Below are 19162 nucleotides of genomic sequence, written 5' to 3' on the forward strand. Positions count from 1 at the left end.
CCCTGCTCTCGTCCCCTTTTTCTTTTCTTTTTTCAGCATATTCAAAGCAAAAATAGTTGGAATGGGGTATGGGGGTTACCAGAGAAGGAATTATGCTGAAAGTGCCTTGCGACCTCTTCCCTCCCTGTTGGAAATGTTTATTTGAACAGTAAGCTCATGATTTGAATATTTGTAATCCATGCTTAAATTTACAGGCCAGATGAACTTTTTGGCACAGAATGGCAACCATAAGTAGGATTTTGAGAAAAGCTTTACAAAATTTTAAGCCATGTGCAAGGCTTATATAATTTACAAGGGGGGGACTATGCACAAATTACGGAGCCTAAATCTTATTTACTTTACACAGAAAATGGACTCAGATAAAATCATATCTATATCTGTAGTTATCGTTATATCTATACAGCTCTAATGCATACAGTACTTTATCATGACAACACAGGTTTATTATGTTTTGATATGCTTCTGTATTTAAAACAAAATGCATAGTAGGATCCAGGTTCCATTATTTAAAAAACAAAAAGCAATTTTTGTTTCTTGTACTGCTAAATAAAACTAATTAATGTTATTTATAACCCATTTATATAGTTACTTTGATACACACACTGTCTTGTGTTTCATAGTGTTTCTGGTTTATAAGTAAATGTGCCTATTGCTCAGTATTTTATATCTTTTTGCCTTTCTGCTCTTTATTAAGTAACATAAGTTTAACATTTCATATTACTTGATTTATTATATGGCTATCAGTTTGGGTAGCAAGTCTGTAGTAGGTCCTTAAATGGACTTACTGCTTGTAGCTTACCAGCTGTAGTTGCAAAACAGATTTACCTTAATAAGAGTGATGGGCTAAGGTTCTTTAATTTCCTTGGCATGGCTGTCTGGGTTTTTCATGTCCAGAAACATTTTCAAACAGCTAGATTTGTCTGTTTTGTAAGGAAAAAAAAACCAAAAAAAAAACCAGGAACAGTAGGTTGCATTTTGGCCATCTTACAGGCATTGTGCAGCAACACACAGGGGAGGGGTAGAGGAAATTATAAAATTATAATGATTCTAATGACTTCACAATGCAGGTAATGTACTGACAACCACAAGCTTTTGAAATATTTTTGTTGTACAAATGCATGAGAAGTAGTCAAGGATTATTTCCATGTACTCGATGTACATGTGTATGTGCTACCTACTGAGTTCTGCTACTGGGGATGCCACCCACATGCGTGCTGGGATGTGTATGTCAGAGTCATAGAGGAAGAGGGAGAGGTCAGTGAGGCAGGCAGAAGAAAAAGGAAGACTTTTTTAAATGATGCTAATCAGTCCAAAGGGGCCTGGCCCTCTGTCCCTCATCAGGCTGCAGTAATTCAGATGTGCCGAGACCCTGGAATTAAATGTGTCACTGAGAGGCGCGTGCACACGTTTGTGCATGTGTGTATGTGTATCTGTGTCTGTCTGTCTCTTTTCGCCTAGAATCTATTTCTGCCTGTGTGTTTGTGTGCTTGTGTGCTCACGCACGAGGGGTTTTTAGGGGTTAAGTAGAACCAAATTAGTCGGTAGGAGAACTAACAGCAGCACTAGCTTTCTGTGTGGCTACTTCTCGGTGAATGTCAAGATGATTTAGCGGCTCTTCTGTGCGCCGTCTGCAACAGACCTCCAATCACTGCTTTAGGCTGTCTGTTTTGTGGCCCTCCATGCAACAAATGAATAATAAATATAACACTAGACACCAGAACTGCAAGAGGTTACAATTTTAAGTTTGGAAACAATGAAGCACTCTGTTAAGTATAAATATCAGTAAAAGCTTTTGCATTTTTCTGCTTATTTTTTATTTCAGTTTAAGTAACAAAATCCATAGATTGTCAGAGCTTTGAAAACAATACCGATTTTAGTTGAGTACTATTTGAACAGCATTCAGAAGATTTCTTTCTGGCCATCCTGCCAAGAGTTATTAATTGTTTACAGTAAAAGAAGGGGAGATGCTACACTGTGTGTGAGAGAGGAGTTGCTTTAATTTAAAACAAAGGCAAAACTATTGTTAGTTGATATTTTAAACTAGTTTTAACACCTTTTATTATCAATTGCATGGTCAGCACAGTTGGCCTTAAACAATGTCAGTCTCCACTGACAATAGTGACACTATTGAATGTAGACCATTATCTTTTCTTCTGAGTTTTCCATAAGGCGATGCTCCAACTCTGCCTGGTCCATTACTTTGAAAGCTCAGAAGAATAACAGCGCAGCTTTGCTGTGTTAAATTCAGATTTTCTGGTTTATCTGGAAATCGGCTTCAGGTTGATTCACTAATTTGATGAAACATGTGGGCACAACGTGACGTCCTGTGGCAGATGACACCATTCTGTATCCCAAAAAGTCGGGTTACAAAATAATGAAATACCAAAATGACAATTTTTTGCTCCCTTTTATAGCAGTCAGAATAAACAACCGACATAGCTCTGTTGAAAATACCATTCCATTTTAAATAGTTTCACCTTTTGTGTTTCCACCCAGTTTATACTGAAAACAGTTAACTTCAAGCCTTCCTGCAGTAACAACTTCCGCACCAAAGAGTGTTGTGGTTAGCTAGGAATGGCAGCACTTAAATATGGTGCATTCACTGATTGAAAAAAAAGATTAGACTTTTGACTGTTTTTGATCGAATATAGGCTCTATTTCTGGTTTAACTGGTTTTTGTACTCTCGCTGCAGTACCCAGAAAAAATGCTCGTAGGGTAACTGCAAACCTAACCCTAAACCATCCCTAACCCCACCCAATGTTTGGAGTTAATGATCTTTGTCCTGTGTAATTATGTGTGTGCTCTGTGATGGACATGTGACCTGTCCAGGGTGTACCCACCTTTTTTGCAATGACTTCTGAGATAGGTGACGAACCCATGATTAAACATACCAAATCAGGTACAGTAAATTAAGGAATATAATGTGTGGAATGAAAGCGCAGAGCTTTGGTGCAGGCAACAGCAGAACAATGCTGACCAGTTCTTCTAAGCTGTATGTGTGTTTCCATAATCAAATAGTTGTGCAAATGTAACTTAAAATTGCAGTCCAAAATTGTGATTTGATTTTGGGAGAATGATAAAAAATAAAGGAACTGCAGTACTCTGGCTAAGAATGTTGTTTTAAATATAGTTTATTCTTTATCATTGAAGTGGAAAAGTTTGATTGAGTGTGTCTAGTGAGCTGGCATGTGTATGTTGCCACAAAGGCTGCATGTCTAATCTTTAAATACATTTTGTATGTCTGCTTGTGTGTGTAGTGTGGGATATGGGCGTTATAAGCTTTATGTGTAGGAACGTGTGTGTGTGAGTGTGTGTATACGTGTGCAGGGACTTCAGTTTGAGTAAAAGCTGAATCACAGCTCAGCCGCTGCAGCCGCTGCCCCTTGTAGTCCTTGGCAGTTAGTGGTGTGAAAAAGCCATCTCTTTGAGGGCATTATATAGATTGATGTGCTGTTCCTGGAGCACAGACAAACACACCTCAGCATCCTGAGATCCTGTCTGTGTTTGATAGTGTGTGTATAGCGAAGAGCCAGACCTGTAAAGTACAACTGGATCTTTACGGTTTAAAATCTGCGTGGGCGTGCATGCTACAGATTGCGCACATATGTGTGTGCGTGAACGTGAGAAGGGACAGTTCGTGGAGGAGGGTGCTGATATACTTGTGGAAGGTTCTCTGAGTAAGCACTGAGAGAGAAGCTTCAGTGGCGTTCACATTCACATGGTGGATTTTTGAATGATTTTGATTTAAGATGGAAAAGCTGTTCTCTGAAGCAAGAAATTCAGCAGAGTAACACGTTTGTGCAACATATCTGAGTAATGAGAGCACATGAGAGATTTTACCCATTGCTTGATGGTTGCATTACCTGCTCAGTTTACATCCAACCAAGAAATGCATCTATTAGACATTAACATTATTAACATTGCAGCTATTAAACAGTATAACATTAGAGTGTTGCCTTGCTTCATTTAACTGTGAGTAAGTGCACAATAAATGGGCTGGAAAAAATGGGTGACAATGTTTAATTTCTAAGTATCCCAGGGAATCAAGCCAGCTACCTTTTAGGCACATTCAGTGCCTTGAAAACCACAATCCCTTATACCTCTTGAAGTTTTTCACCTTTTGTCACCTTACTGTCTTACTTTCACTGGACCATTCCAAAGTTTGAACATGCTTTGGTCTACAATCTTCCATTTGAGCTCTGATTGCATGCTTAGGCTCATTCTTCTGCAAATCTATTGCACCCTGGAACACCCTGTATTTAACTCCAACAGCTTCCCTCTACTTGCTAAAGAAAATCATCACCACAGCATGATGCTGCTACTACCTTGTATAATAGTGCAGTGTTTGCTTACAGCCACAGTTTGCGTGTAGGCCTAGCAGCTTACGTTTGGTTTTAATGGCCAAGAGCCATTAAAACCACAGCCATGTCTTCTGGCAAAATATAAACAGAAATTCTCATGGTTTACTTTCAACAAGGTATTTCTTTGCCACTCCTACATACAAGTCCGATTTTTAAAGTGCACAAATGTGGGAAAATTCTCCAACCCGATCTGGATCTTAAATAATCTCTAGAAAATGCTCTGAGGCTTTTACAGAACATCTGGATTTACAATGAGATTAAATCACACAAGTTGATTATTTACTCTCAGATTTTTGAAGGCAATTGGTTGCACTGGATTTTATTTAGGGGTATCAGAGTCAAGGAGGATGAATACATTTGCACATCAGATGTTTTACACATTTTTATTTCTGGAAAGAAATACAATGGAAATGTATACTTTTTTCTGTGACTTCAGCTCTGCACAATTTTGTGTTGATCTTTGAGAGTAAATCCTATTAAAATGTGTTGAAGTTTGTGCTTGTATCGTGACAAACAGGTCACCGGAAAAAGGTTCAACAACGTATGCTTACTGTAGAGGGAAGTTGAGACCTTTGTGACCTAGCAGGGGGATCCTCCAGAGCTGATTTAGTCCCTCAGCTCTCTCCCAACCATTGTTTCCTCTTTTGGCTGTTGTAGCTTCTACCTAAGTGTGATCAGGGTGTAGCTGAGCTGATATACAATATCACAACAAATACACACAGATGTCCTGGCTGGTGGAAGCAAAGACAAATGGAAAATTACAGCGTGGTTCCAGCTGATGCTAAAGCCAAAAACTTGTATGGGTAAACAGTACACTTAAACATTTCTGCACTGGTTTCACTTTCCCTCTGCTTCTTTTACTTCTTTTGAATTCTGTGATTTATCTCATCCCAGATCTTTCTGCTTTCCTCATTTTAGCAAGTCTATTTAGATATTAACAGACTCAGTTCTGAATAGACCCGGCTGTAATTTTGCTGGCACGTTGGAGGTTTAGCATTAAGGATGTACAATGCTAAAGTTTTTTTTTTGTTTGTTTTACATAAAATATTTTGCTGTCTATAAATGTAAATGTACATATGTGATGCCATATATTTTTGCGTGCACGTTCATGCACATGTAGGCATTTGTCTCCAGCCATTGGTGGTCCAAACAACCTACTTTTGTCTGACAACAGCATCAAGACACGGAGGTGCACATATGCAGAAAGCTATTTGGAAAGGCCTCCTCGTAGCTGTCAGCTTTTATTATGCACCGAGGTGTCATGTTTGTTAGGAAGCTGAGTGCAGATGGCAGAGTGGAAGAAATGGATCACTAATTTTAACAATGATTAATGAACAGAGATGGAAAATGAATTACATCGGACTATTGGAGGCAAGGAATATTTTCTCTGAAAATGTTAAGTTCGGCTGCCAGGCAGCGGGCCGTGTTGTGGGAGTAGATTGAGGAGGGGGAAGGAATGTGCGTGTGTGTGTGTGTGTGTGTGTGTGTGAGAGAGAGAGAGAGAGAGAGAGAGAGGGAGAGAGAGAGTGCATGTGTGTGAGCACTAAGGTGCAATTTTTTCCCTCGCATCTTTTGTAGAATCAACACTTCACTGCTCTTGCCTATTACTTTAGCTCTCGCCTGCTTAAACACTGCCTGCTTTATACACGTCCCCCCCCACCTCCTGTGTGTACTGCTCTACCAGTTAAGGTACACACTCTTTAATAAGGTAAACACAGGAAAGGTTAGACTGTCTTAAAATGTTAGCTATTTTCATTACTCTGCAGTAAGCTTTATATCAGATCAGAGATGTACCAGATTCAATCAAGTGTTGGGAGCTTTTGCTGCGATTTTCTCCCCCGGTAGAACAATAACAGGTCTAGCAGTGCACATCTGCTTCTGGAAAGTACTTGGCAAGCTCCTCTTTTGACTGCATTTAAAATTTTTGATCATGACAACATCAATGAAGCAGTTTTTGGGGAAACAATTGTGTCCTTTCACAATTTTTTATCCACTTATGGATGCACTATTTGACTGTGACATTGCATCGGCTTATTGTTCTCTTTCACACATCGCTCTTAATATTGTAGAATATCCATAAAAAGCAGACATGACATTTCTCATTGCTTGTGATCTTAGCACATTTCCTCTTTCTTGTTTCTCCGTCTTCTACTTTTCTTGTATTAGACCCCCAACCCAACCATTTCCACCCCTGCCACCCTGCCTGTGGTTGTGTCTCTGTTGATGATTGTCTGGTGGGCGGTTGGTGCAACATTGTTTAATAGGTAGATGCAAACTATTTTGAATTTAATTAATCTTCTGATGGGAAAAACATAAAAGGAGAGAAGGGGAGCAACTCCTGGCAGTGTTGCATGTTTGTGTACTTGTGTTTCCGTGTGTGCAAACAGGAGACGAAGAGAAATAAGAGAGTAAGAGTGCGACAGATGATCTCAGGTTACAACAGCATATGCTAAGCACTCAGAAAACATACACAATGCCTTTGGTGAACAAGGTAGTCAGTATGCCCCTGGGAGCCAATTTAGATTGTGACTTAAGGCAACATTGCAGCTTTGTGTGTGAGCTTGTGTGTGTTCCCTGCATATGAGTGTGAGTTTTACCTAGTGACGCTCCATTGAAAAAGTAGTGGTGGGTAAATCTGGGTGGCCCTCCTGCAGACCCTCCACATCTGTGCTCCCCCTATCACCCAACTCTTGTAGGACTGAGCCAGCCTCTACATGCCTGGCTGCCCCTGCTCATTCAAAGATCCATGAGATTTTGTTGAGCCTCTTCTTGGATTTTCTTTTGGAGGTCCAATTTAGCGGCATCTCCATTTTAATGGATCACAGAAGGAGACTTTGATATAAAATAAAGCCCAATTTAGTAAAAATAGTAACTGTGACTGACAGATGATTTGCAGAGTGCAGAAACAGTGCCTGTTAATTCTAAAATTTAAGGTAAATATGCAGAACCAGGATCTTCCACATTCTCATCTAAGCAAACTTGAACAGGTTTATGCAAACCTCTGAGATGTCATAAAAAATGAAATGTAAATAAGGAGCAGCTTAGTAGGAACAAAGCTAAACCACCATATTTTTGATTTTTCAACCTAGCAAAAGTTAAAAAGAACTTTCCTTGGGTTTTGGAAATATTAGTTTCACAATTCATTGGCTATACCAGTTATGTTGAGTTCGACTTAATAATGTTTGCAATAAAGAAACTGAAAATGTGGCTTGCATTTGTACTGATCTCTATATATGCATCATATATATATATATATATATATATATATATATATATATATATATATATATTTATCAAAGTGAAGACACAAAAAGAGTTAATTCCGCAGGTAGCATATCGACTGTTCATAATGTTTCTATAAACCCAACTTTAACACTATCCAACCTATACCTTTAAACACAAAGCTGTCCATGTTTATATATATATATATATATATATATATATATATATATATATATATATATATATATATATATATATATATATATATACATATATATATATATATATATACGCACATAACTGTCAGGAACCAAATGAATCTGACAAACCAATCGGTTTAGATTATCGTGCTTATGGCTGCTGAAATAATTTGTGTTTAATTGCGTTGCCAGACTTTACATTGTATTGGAAGTAATCCAGCAATACTAAGCCTAGATGAAAATCTTTACTGTCCCATAGTCCCTTATAACGTTTCCGTTCCTACAGAGAGCCAAGCTGATTTTTTCACATTCTTCTGGCCAAACTTTACTATAACAGCTAGGAAACATGTACAGAGCAAAATTGTTCTAATGTTCTTGCTAATTGTTCTAATGAATTCGATTTTTGGACCGTAGTCTACTTCACTGCACCCTGTTGTTGTTATCCTGCTTAAGCTAAAATTTTGGTTACCCTAGTCAATGTGCCTATTTAACAAAAAATTATAAAAAAGGCAGCCTTCCTGCCTAGTTCCTTATCCTCTTGGTGTATGTGAGGGGTTTTCCCTTACCCCAAATACTATATTGCTTTTAAAATTGGTTTCTAGTAAAACTGGTTCATATGGCCTGGTGTGGAACATTGTGGCACATCCTGCAATGTATGCCATGGACTCTTATTGACTGCCTTGCCCTGGCTGTCCCAACAAAGCCTTGTCACTTTGTAGTTACTCACTTTCCTACAAAGTGAGTTCCAGGCTAATGAAAGCTTAGCTGCACAGCTTTATACTCCTCAGCCTATAGGGTGTTTTCAGAAACCTGCCATCCTGGCAAACAATGCAGGTTACAGAAAAATTGTTTTCATTTTAACCCCAGTGGAATAACCAGGTATACCACCAGAAGTTAATTCTTTTTACTAGTTTTGGGTATTTCTCAAAGAGTTTCCTCTGTGAACACCTTCCCCACAAATTCTAAAACATGCTTTACAGACATTTATGATTCTGTTGTCTTTTTAAAATGCTAATATGCTATGAAGACATTTAAAAAGATAAGTTATTAGGATTTACAAGCACTTATAGTTGATACATCGACAGGATTATTTTAAAGTGTAGTGATTTCACAATAAGTTTCACTAATGAATGGAGATGTGAAGGGTTTGTGTGGAAGAGGCTCAGTATTACACATCTTAATGGGTATTTTTTCTTCTGTCATCAGTGTTGCAAACTTGTCAAGCTTCAAATGCAGGTGACACTGAATTTCCTGGTATGTGTGCTTTGTTTACAGACTCTTGTCGTCCCACCTTCTGTGAAGCTGTCTGCGCTCTTCCTGACATCCGGCATCCGTTGAAGAGGCAGTCGTGCGGGTATGATCACACCCATTGATCAAGGGGAAGGGGAGGATATTAAAGATGTCTGTCACACTCACAGACCCATGCACTTATGTTTTTACTCCAAACTTTATCTGGGAAAATTAACTGTGGGCTTCATAAGCAATGCCAATGCAAATACTTCTCAGTTACACTGATAGTAATTATTTCCAGGAGTTTACTATCACTGTTTTGGCTTGCCAGTGGGTCTCACTGGACTGTGTAAAAGTTACACAACTTCTATAACCAGAAGAATATTTTGAATAGATATATAGCGAGAGAGAGAGAGAGTCCAGTTGTATCCATAATTGAAGCCATAACTTCCAAGTACCAATTTTAATGGAAACAAATTGAACACCTTGAGCTGTCAGGATACCAAGTGGAAAGTTTTCCACCAATCCTGACCTCAAAATCCAACTTATCTACCATGTATAGAATACACACTTATATCAACATTGATCTTTCTATGTTTTCTTCAAATGGTTTGTATCTTATTTAGAATAGAATACAATAAAGTAGAATAGAATTGAATAGAATATAAATATATCCTTTATAGTTCAACAGTGGGGAAATTCAGGTGTAGCTCCAGCAAAGTGAAAGGAGAAGCATGCAGATACACACAAAGGTAAAAAAAATATAAAAACAAAAAAAATTATATGAAGAGACTCTACAGTATAGGAAAAATTTACAGCATAAGTAAAAAAAAAATACTGTACAGTTATAGTACTGTACTGAGAAGATGAGTGATTAAGCACGATACACGTGTAAACTCTTAAAATGCAAAAATATTGCATGGATAATTATGCATATAAATATTACATTGTTAAGGGGCTGAATTTCTAATATTAGCTAGCCTGATCACAGAGCACAACAAGAGGCAAAATAGTTTTCCAACTTGTGTCTAGAACAGGGTTATGTTTCGGTGTGAAATCATTCCCAGATCAGGGTACTGGCCTGTGAGATATATGGCCACCCGCATTAGCCTTCTCATACCTAAACTGCTAAAAGACACATATTAACACATCGGACAAGTCTACACAACCGAAAATAGACATGGCAGCAATCCTCTTAATTCATGTTAAAAACACATGTGCCCACATGGTTTGTCAGAAAGCCACATCTCTGTCATTCCCACGCAATGTAGCTCCATGAGACAATTAGCTCACAGAGGTGACACAGTAAACAGGTGCAAGGCATTATTCCTGGAGGTGGAGGAGCGTGTCCACCCCATCCTTCACAGTGATGGATACTTATAGAACTGCACATGTGTGTCTATGATGATGGGCTGGATGACAAGTCAGGGGACGTCTGTGCTTTGTTAAGTTAAATAGCTTTATCCAACCTGGTTGTTTGTAATCAGCAGGCAATCATCCTCATCATCATCATCATTGCTGTCATTCACACATGACAGAAATTACAATCCATTTCTTTTCTTACACTCTTTAGGATTTTATTCATGTTTGCATTTCTAAAATCATTTCTTGTTCTCTAATTAAAAAATCACTTGTCTTCTCACTTCTGTGTTTTTTGTAGTTTTTGAATAAATCTCTCAATATACAGCTTAGGTGTCTGAAGAAATGGAGCTAAGTGTTAGGCCAGGTTTCCACTCTGCAAAAACAGTAACCGCTCTTATTATAGGAAATGTTTTTTTTTTTTTTTTTTTAATCTGTAAAATGTATTTTATATATTATATCGGTTTTAGATGGTATTTAATTTTGAATGGCCTTTGTAACAACTATGTCACTACAGTGAAAAACAGTTTCAGATGCAACAGTTAGAATTTCATATCCCATACACAGATATGTGAAGTTCATATCGTAATTCACTAAAAATATTTAATCATTAGAGTAAGACGTACATTGATGCATATCTTTATTTAAAGTGTGGCTTGACTCTTGTGGGTTCCATAGGAGTGTGTTCTGCCTGCTGTAGCTTTTATTAATCAAACATAGCATGGGTGAGTCATGCCGTTTTGGCTTGTATCATATTGGAGGTATGTGCCACAGATTTATCTCATATTGGAAGCAGAGCTAACACATGCTACCCTTGACGTATTCTCACACCATTTCTCACACAAAGCACTGACACACAAACTTGCAGCCGCTCATGCTCTTAGAGGACTTATATAGAGAGAGTTGCGTAAATAGGTCCACCAGTCCTTGAAGACTCATTAAAAGACAGGCACCCTTTTAAAAGAAAACCTTTTTTCTGTTTTTTTTTATATAATTACTGCGTTTTAAAAACAAATTAAATATTTTTAAATGCTTTTTTGTTCTTATTATTGTCTTACTCTACAATGAAATGTGAAACACTCAGTTTAACAATAGCACAGGTTTCTGTTTCTAAAGGTGCTAAGGTTCCATCAACTAGGTTCCATTTTTGATTTGCTTTAAAAATCTGACTTTGAAGCTTGTTGTGCTTTACAAAACATGACCCTGACAAAGGATTGGCCCCAGATGTCTTTAACCACAAAACGTTGGGATACATTTAAAACCAGATATTTACATGCACTGTATATAAATACACATAACCATTTTTTCTTCCTGTCTTTAAACCTTCCTTTGGCTAATTGTGCAGTATGCTTTGGGTCATTGTCTGACTGAAAGGCCCCTTTGCGCCCAAGATGTAACTTCCTTGCTCATTTCTTAAAATGTTTCTTCAATATTTACACCTAATGTTCTCTCCTCATTACTCCATCTATGTTGTGAAGTGTTGCACTCCCTCCTGCAGTAAATACCCTTGCAACATGCTTCCTGCCCGTATCACAGTCGGGATTATGATCCCAGCCTTTCAAGCTTCTCCCTTTTTTATCCAATGGTAATAATGGTCATTTAGTTTGATATATCCTTGTAATCTGTTTTTTTATTTATATTTTTAGAGTAATGGCTTCCTCCTCTCTGATTTTGCTTTGTTTCGGGGGTTGGTTTTGTACCAAGGGATGTTCATGGTATGACATGGTATTTGTCTTTGTCCTGAACAATATGATGGCTGGACATTTAATGTATATAATCGTTTCTAAATGTTTGAACAGATAAACATGCCACCTTTAAGCATCATTGTACCCAAGAATGAACAAGCCCTGTGGAGGTCCCCAGGTCTCTTCCTAATATCTTGGCTGATTTTCTTTAATTCTTTTATGATTTCATATATTGAAGCATTGTTTTGAGGTGTTGTCTGAAACTACATCCACAGATATCCCTTCAATTAACTCAACATCAACATAAGCAGCTTCCAAAATCCATGACATTGTCTTCTGGGCTTTCTTAAATTGCTTGAAAGCCTAAAATTCCTAGTGTATTTAAAAAATTTGGGTCTTTCAGAAAGCAATTAGAAATTGTTAAAAAATGTATTCTGGCGTTTAGCAAATATAATCCTAATTTACCTTAAATAAAAAAAAAAAGGTTCAATCTAATGTCAGAAAGTGGCAAAAAAAAGGTTTGATACATTTTATACAGTGTGTGTTAATATCTGGTATCTGTAATTGAATAGCAGTCAGTCATTTTCTACCGCTTATTCCATAGTGGGTTGTGGGGGAGCTGGTGCCTATCTCCGGCAGTCTATGGGCGAGAGGCGGGGTCACCCTGGACAGGTCGCCAATCCATTGCAGGGCAACACACAAACAACCATGCACACACTCATTCATACACCTAAGGGTAATTTAGAGTGCCCAGTTAACCTAACAGGCATGTCTTTGGACTGTGGGAGGAAGCCGGAGTACCTGGTGAGAACCCATAGCAATTCATGTTTTTATTTTTCTTCCAAAAGTAAGAAAAGCAAGTGTCTATTTCATCAAAACAATTATTTTAACTTTAATAATTTAATAATAATAATAATTAATAACTGGGATAAATAATTACAAGAAAATTACTATAAATGTCCAGCTTTCAGTCTAGAAGTGTTAATTAAGAAAAAAAAGAAAACTGCTGAAATTATTGGTGAAAAAACTGGATCCATTTATTGCTCTTTGAATTCTCCATATGCACATTTATATAGACAATTACAAACAATTAAAAAGTATTGTTACACTGATGAAGATGGGTCCGTGTTTTCCACTTTGTTGGGAAAATTTGCCACTTCTGTGTTCTCTTTAAGCTGTCGGTATATCTTGCAGAACAAAACCCTCCATTTCTCACTCAGTTTCTCTTTTTATCTCTTACTCCCTCTCTGACAGTCTTCATTTGCTGTAGGAGTGGCAGACTTGGTGGGAGTTAATGATTATAATTATTTAGCCTTTTTTTTGTTACATTGCGGGATAATTATTTAAGAGGTTTGTGTATTCATTGTTGTAATCAGTAAAGAGAGATTACAGAAAATCCGCATGCCAACAGATGGCACTTGGCTGTTGTTGTTGCTTCATATTAAACCCAGTACAGCACACTTGGTTGCAGCCAGGCAAGAGCGAGGGGACATTCACAAAGGGGCCAAATTATAAAACAATTTGTTCTTCATCATAAATCCATTTATCATATCACTTCATTGTGGAAGAAATGAAAGGGACGCAACAGTAGTTAGCATTGTACGGCATTTGTGTTTGCTTCCAGACCAGCTAACGTGCCCATCTTCACAAAGTGGTGGTGGTCCGTAGAAGTCTTTGAATTTCATGAGCGAAAAAGCACAACAAACAGTATTTGACCAGAGAGGCCCCAACCGGATGGCTTTATGTACTGTATCAGTGCATGGCCATCGGTTTTCACACGTAACCCCATTCACAACCAAGGTCGCTGTTTGGCAGCCTCTACCTTGGTCCACTCTGCAATTGGCCATTACTTTTACTTCTGTCCAGATACGTAACATTTGCAGCGTTCTGACTACACCTTTAAATGACATTACCCCATCTTCACCTAGCAAGCAAGTGGATAAAAAAAGTTAAGCAAGGGTACTTACAGGGTTGGGGAGCACAAGAAACTGCTGGCCTACATTCCAGACTAATTGTATAATTGGAAAAGCTCTCCAAATGAGCAAGCAAGCCACCCCTCAACCACGACGCCCCACCCCTCGTCAACCCCTTACACACACACATTCTCACCCACATGCCCTTCAAAGCAAATCACAAAAGAGCATTTTAGGCATAATAATTAATTTCGAAAAGCTTTTATTATTAATCCCACACACCAGCATCCTGGCAGGAGCAGCAAGGCTAGGCTGGTTAACAACCCCCGCACACCCCTCAGCCCTCTCATATGTGTGCACAAACATGAACACAGACCTGATGACATAGGGCATCAGGTCTGTGTTAAAGTAAAGGTGGTGTATGATAATGCATGTATCAGAATAAAGGAGGGTTACTTAAGAATTCCCCTCTTACTATACAGAGTCCATCTGTGTATCATTTAATCTTAGTATAATTCCAACTGATCCAGTGAACAAACAGACCAAACCAAACAGCAGACAGGTTAAGGAGAAAGTTCTGGAGAGGTTTAAAGCAGGGTTAGGCTACACAACAATATCCCAAGCTTTGAACATCTCATAGAGCTCTGTTCAAACCATCATTCAAAAATGGAAGAGGGCATGACTGCCATACTACCACAAAGTTGCCATCTGTGTAAACGGAGCCCAGCAAGAAGAGCATTATTCAGAGAGGCAGCCAAAAGGGTGATGGTAACTCTGGAGGAGCTGCATACGTCCACAGCTCAGTTAGGATAATCTTTATACAGGACAACTATTAGTCAGCACTCCACAGATCTTACCTTTGTGGAAGAGTGACAAGGAAGCAATTGTTGAAAGAAAGCCATATGAAGTCCTGCTGATAGTTTTCCACAAGTCATGTGGGGGACACGGCCATATTGCTAAGAATGTCCTGTGGTCAGATGAGGCCAAATATGAACTTTTTGGTCTACATGCAAAATATGTACAATGTGGGCAAAAACAACTACCACTGGACATTTCTCTGAACACATCATCACCACAATAAAACATGGTGGCAGCACTATTATTTTATTTACTGTTACATTTTGAAAATCATTTTATTTCCATGCCACCTTTTAGTTTTTCACTACTTAGAGTTGGTCTATCACAAGAGTTTGTGGTTGTAATGTGACAAAATATAAAGTTCAAGACATAAATACTCTTGTAAGACTGTAAATAAGTTAATTGTCAGGTAAACTGAAGGTTTACTTTCGTTGCAGTGTTTTCTCAGTTATTTGTTTTTTTTTTTACTTTAGCTTCACTTGGGCAAAATAAAAAATGTTTACTGTTTCAATGCCAGCTGAATCTTATGCCTCATGACATGTTCCATGAATTAAGTTGTGAACCATTTTTTATTGTAAAATAAGCAGTTTAATGACCAGTAAGGAGTGATCTACTTGTGTGCTGTGTTAGCACTCATATTTTACTGTTACTGCTGGAGCTCATGGTCAAATTGAATTTCCTGATTTATGGTCCTTGCCATGTACCATTCATTTCCATGGCTACTGAGGGACTTGTGGGTAGGTTTTTGGGGTAAAGGTGATTTCTGAGGTTGACAGCGGTGTCCAAAGGGATTGTAGGGGGCTGTTAAATGAAGCCGTTAATTAATACAATTGATTGGCATAAAAATAAAAGCAAATGTGATTTGCATGTAGTCACGGTGATCAATGCATTAACCGATTTTTTTTCCACACACTCAGAAATCTGATTTCCTGAGTTTTCAGAGTGAGAGAGAGCGAGTTCAGAGTAATATGGATCGATTGGGCCCTCTCTCAGACAAGAATATAAAGCATTTCATTAACCATTCAAGGGTGAAACATTTTAGCACCAAAAATAGTTTTAATTTCTACTGTCTTATTTCAAAAAGAAGACAATGAGCTCTTTTTAACATCCTGCAGGCCCCAAACCACACATTCAGTTTACATATATTATAACATGGTGATATTTCTGCACAAGTGGATGAAGCAACTTTTGCTGAAGACAACAATATAAAAAAATGTCAATGACAACAACAAGGCCATGACAATCAAAAACACAAGAGGCGTAAAAAAACCAATATGTTGTTTTTTTTTACCCCTCCTTTCTTGCTTGCTCTGTCACGAGCAGCTTATTATAGCATATTGATTTATAAAGCTTTAAATGTGATCCTCCATGTCCAAGTCAAGGGCAGGGAGTGCAAGAGACAGATTGAGACGAGGTAAGGATAAGGGAGCAAGCGAAGCAGAGGAAGGAAGGATTTGAAGACAAAGACAAAAGGGAAAAAGATGTTCTAAAATGAATAGAGTTAGAATAGGGAGTCCACGATGTGGGGGAAGAGGCAGCAAGGCATTTTGAGAAACGCTCTAGAACACAAAAGGGTAATTGTTTTAGCCCAGATGTTGTTTCGCACAACAAGCAGGATACAATGTTCCTACTGAGCTGATGAGCCCAATCAGTGAAATGATTAAAAATTGATTTTGTCCCTGTAATTACAGTATGTAAACTACTTAGCCGGGATTGCAAAGGAAGTGATTTTCTAATTACGTATATACTCTGGTGTCTAATGATTGGTTTTTTGAAGTAATGAAGAGAGGGTCCTAACGACTCCACTGTGTTCTGTTGTTGAAGGGAGAAGGCAAGAAAACGGGTATATGAGTGTGTGTGTGTGGGTGTGTGTTGGTGACTGTGCTTGTGGGGGGTGCTGAAGGCAGAACATCGTTAGGGCAAGACAGCAGGCTTGCATACAAAAGGGGGATGAAAATTGAATTTTTGCCAGCCAGTGCTAGCACCATAACACTGGGGAACTGTGTTCGTTTGCATAGGATCTGGAAGCTAAATGGAGACTGTGACTTTCTGGGGGTCGCCAGGCCCTGACCAGCCCTGGCAATCTGGACCGTGCAATTAAAACCTCTCGGGGTGAGGGATTTAGGACATCACACCAGCAATGGAAATCTAACAGTTGTACAGACTAAAGACTGACACAGATCAGCATATAGCAAGGCCATTCTCAACTGCATATACATTTTATCTACAAGCTAACCTGAAACAGGTCATATCTAACTTTTATACATGAACGTTTAGGATTCAAAGACAGAACCAGAGATCTTGTACAAATTTCAGGGATCTACTATGCAGGGCCCCCTGCTGGACCCCTGCAGTTTCCCTACCCAGCAAACAGGTCGGCAGATGATACGGTCCACTTGGGACCACACTTCATCCTGCAACACCTCTCCCACCCAAGGATGTACGCAAGGATCCTGTTTGTGGACTTCAGCTCGGCCTTCAACACCATCAACCCAGACATCCTCCACCAGAAGCTCATCCAGCTCAAAGTCCCAGCCTCCACCTGTCAGTGGATCACCAGCTTCCCAAAGGACCAGCAGCAGCAGGTGAAGCTAGGGAGCATCTTCTCCCGCACAAGAACCATCAGCACCGGCACCCCCCACGGTTGTGTTCTCTCCCCACTCTTCTTCTCCCTCTACACAAATTACTGCACCTCAGTGGACCCATCTGTGAAAATCTGCAGATGACACCACTGTTAATGGTCTGATCCAGGACAGTGATGAATCTGCATACAGTCAGGAGGTGTATCGGCTGGTATCCTGGTGTGGTCAGAACCACCTGGAACTTGACCGACTCAGGACTACGGAGATGAAGATGGACCTTCGGAGAATACCACCCGCACATATCCCCCTCACCATCCTCAACAGCACTGTGTCTGCTGTGGACCACTTCCGGTTCCTAGGAACCACCGTTTCTCGAAACCTGAGATGGTCCTCACACATGGACAATGTTCGGAAGAAGGCTTAGCAGAGACTGTACTTCCTGAGGTAATTCAAGAAGTACAACTTCCACAGGAGCTGCTGGATATCTTCTACACTGCCATCATTCAGTCTGTCCTGTCTTCATCCATCTCAGTGTGGTTTGGTTCATCCACAAAACAGGACAGGTCCAGACTACAACAAACAATCAGGTCTGACCTTCCCTCTATCCAGGACTTATACAGGTCTAGGGTCAGGAAAAGGGCAGCTAAAATCTCTGCAGACCCCACACACCCTGCACACAAACTGTTTAGACTGTTACCTTCAGGTGACGCTACAGAGCGCTGTCTGCTAAAACCAGCTGCCACAGAGACCATCTCTTTCCCCAGGCTGTTTTTCTGATAAACACTTTACAGTCAGAGTTCCAGAACAACACCACACACACTTGGACTGTCACATTATATTCTACTGTAAAGTCAATTGTGTATATATGTACATTTAAAAGTGTACCGGAGTCAAATTCCTTGTTTGTCTGTACAAACTTGGCAATAAAGCTGATTCTGCTTCTGATTGTTAGTAGTAATTTTGGTCACAAAACCACCATTTTTTGTTAGGATTGTATAAGTTATTTAGAAATTGTGAGTTTTAAAATCTGCTTGTCACTCTGGGCCACATAGCGTTTTTCCACCGAATAAACTCTCGTTATTGAACTGGGTTGGTTCTCTTGCGTTAAAACTTTGGTGTTTTGTTGAGCATCATCGCATGTTTCTACCAGTTTTGGGAATCAAGCATGAGTCATCAACAGGGGGCATTACACAGCAGAGCTTGCTGACTTGCACACAATGTTCCTTTTAATGCAAAAAGACAGCATCCATAAACCAATGATAATTCTTAAAAGGAGACTGCGACAGTTGTGTGTACAATGTTTTCATTTGCATGTGTTCAGCATCCACGAGTGTAACAGAAGAGAGGAATAACACAATGACTTTTTAGTTTGGTTTTGCAAACACAAAAATTTTTATATGGGACGTTCTCTGTCCTCGCCGTATCTCCAACTTTGACCGGCTGATGGGTGATGTTACGGTTCACGGAGAAGAACCAAGTATTGTCCGGTTGAGCCAGAGTTTGCTCTCCGGAACCTTTTTGTTGATGAATACACGGGTTCAAAACCAGAAAGGACTCCGAACCACATTGGTGGAAAAGGTGTAACAGGTAATAATCTTTTTTCCTTGTGTTCACTTGTGATAATGATACTTTTAGATATCCTTTTGCAATGATCTGTAATTTTTTGTAAGGCAAGGCAAGTTTATTTATATAGCACATTTCAGTAGCAAGACAATTCAAAGTGCTGTACATGAAAAAAAAAGAAAGAGACA

At 39.1% G+C, this 19162-nt stretch overlaps 1 protein-coding gene across 5 annotated transcripts in view; it reads left to right on the forward strand.

Annotated features, from left to right (window-relative positions):
- znf536 (zinc finger protein 536) overlaps positions 1–19162 on the forward strand; it is a 247619-nt gene that overhangs the window by 17904 nt on the left and 210553 nt on the right. For all 5 annotated transcript variants that reach the window (XM_047362958.1, XM_047362959.1, XM_047362957.1 and 2 more), the window contains one exon: positions 9060–9138. The gene's annotated coding sequence lies outside the window, so the exon portion shown is untranslated. The remainder of the gene's footprint in view (positions 1–9059; positions 9139–19162) is intronic.

This window comes from Girardinichthys multiradiatus, chromosome 4, assembly GCF_021462225.1.
Source record: "Girardinichthys multiradiatus isolate DD_20200921_A chromosome 4, DD_fGirMul_XY1, whole genome shotgun sequence".
Classification (NCBI taxonomy): domain Eukaryota; kingdom Metazoa; phylum Chordata; class Actinopteri; order Cyprinodontiformes; family Goodeidae; genus Girardinichthys; species Girardinichthys multiradiatus.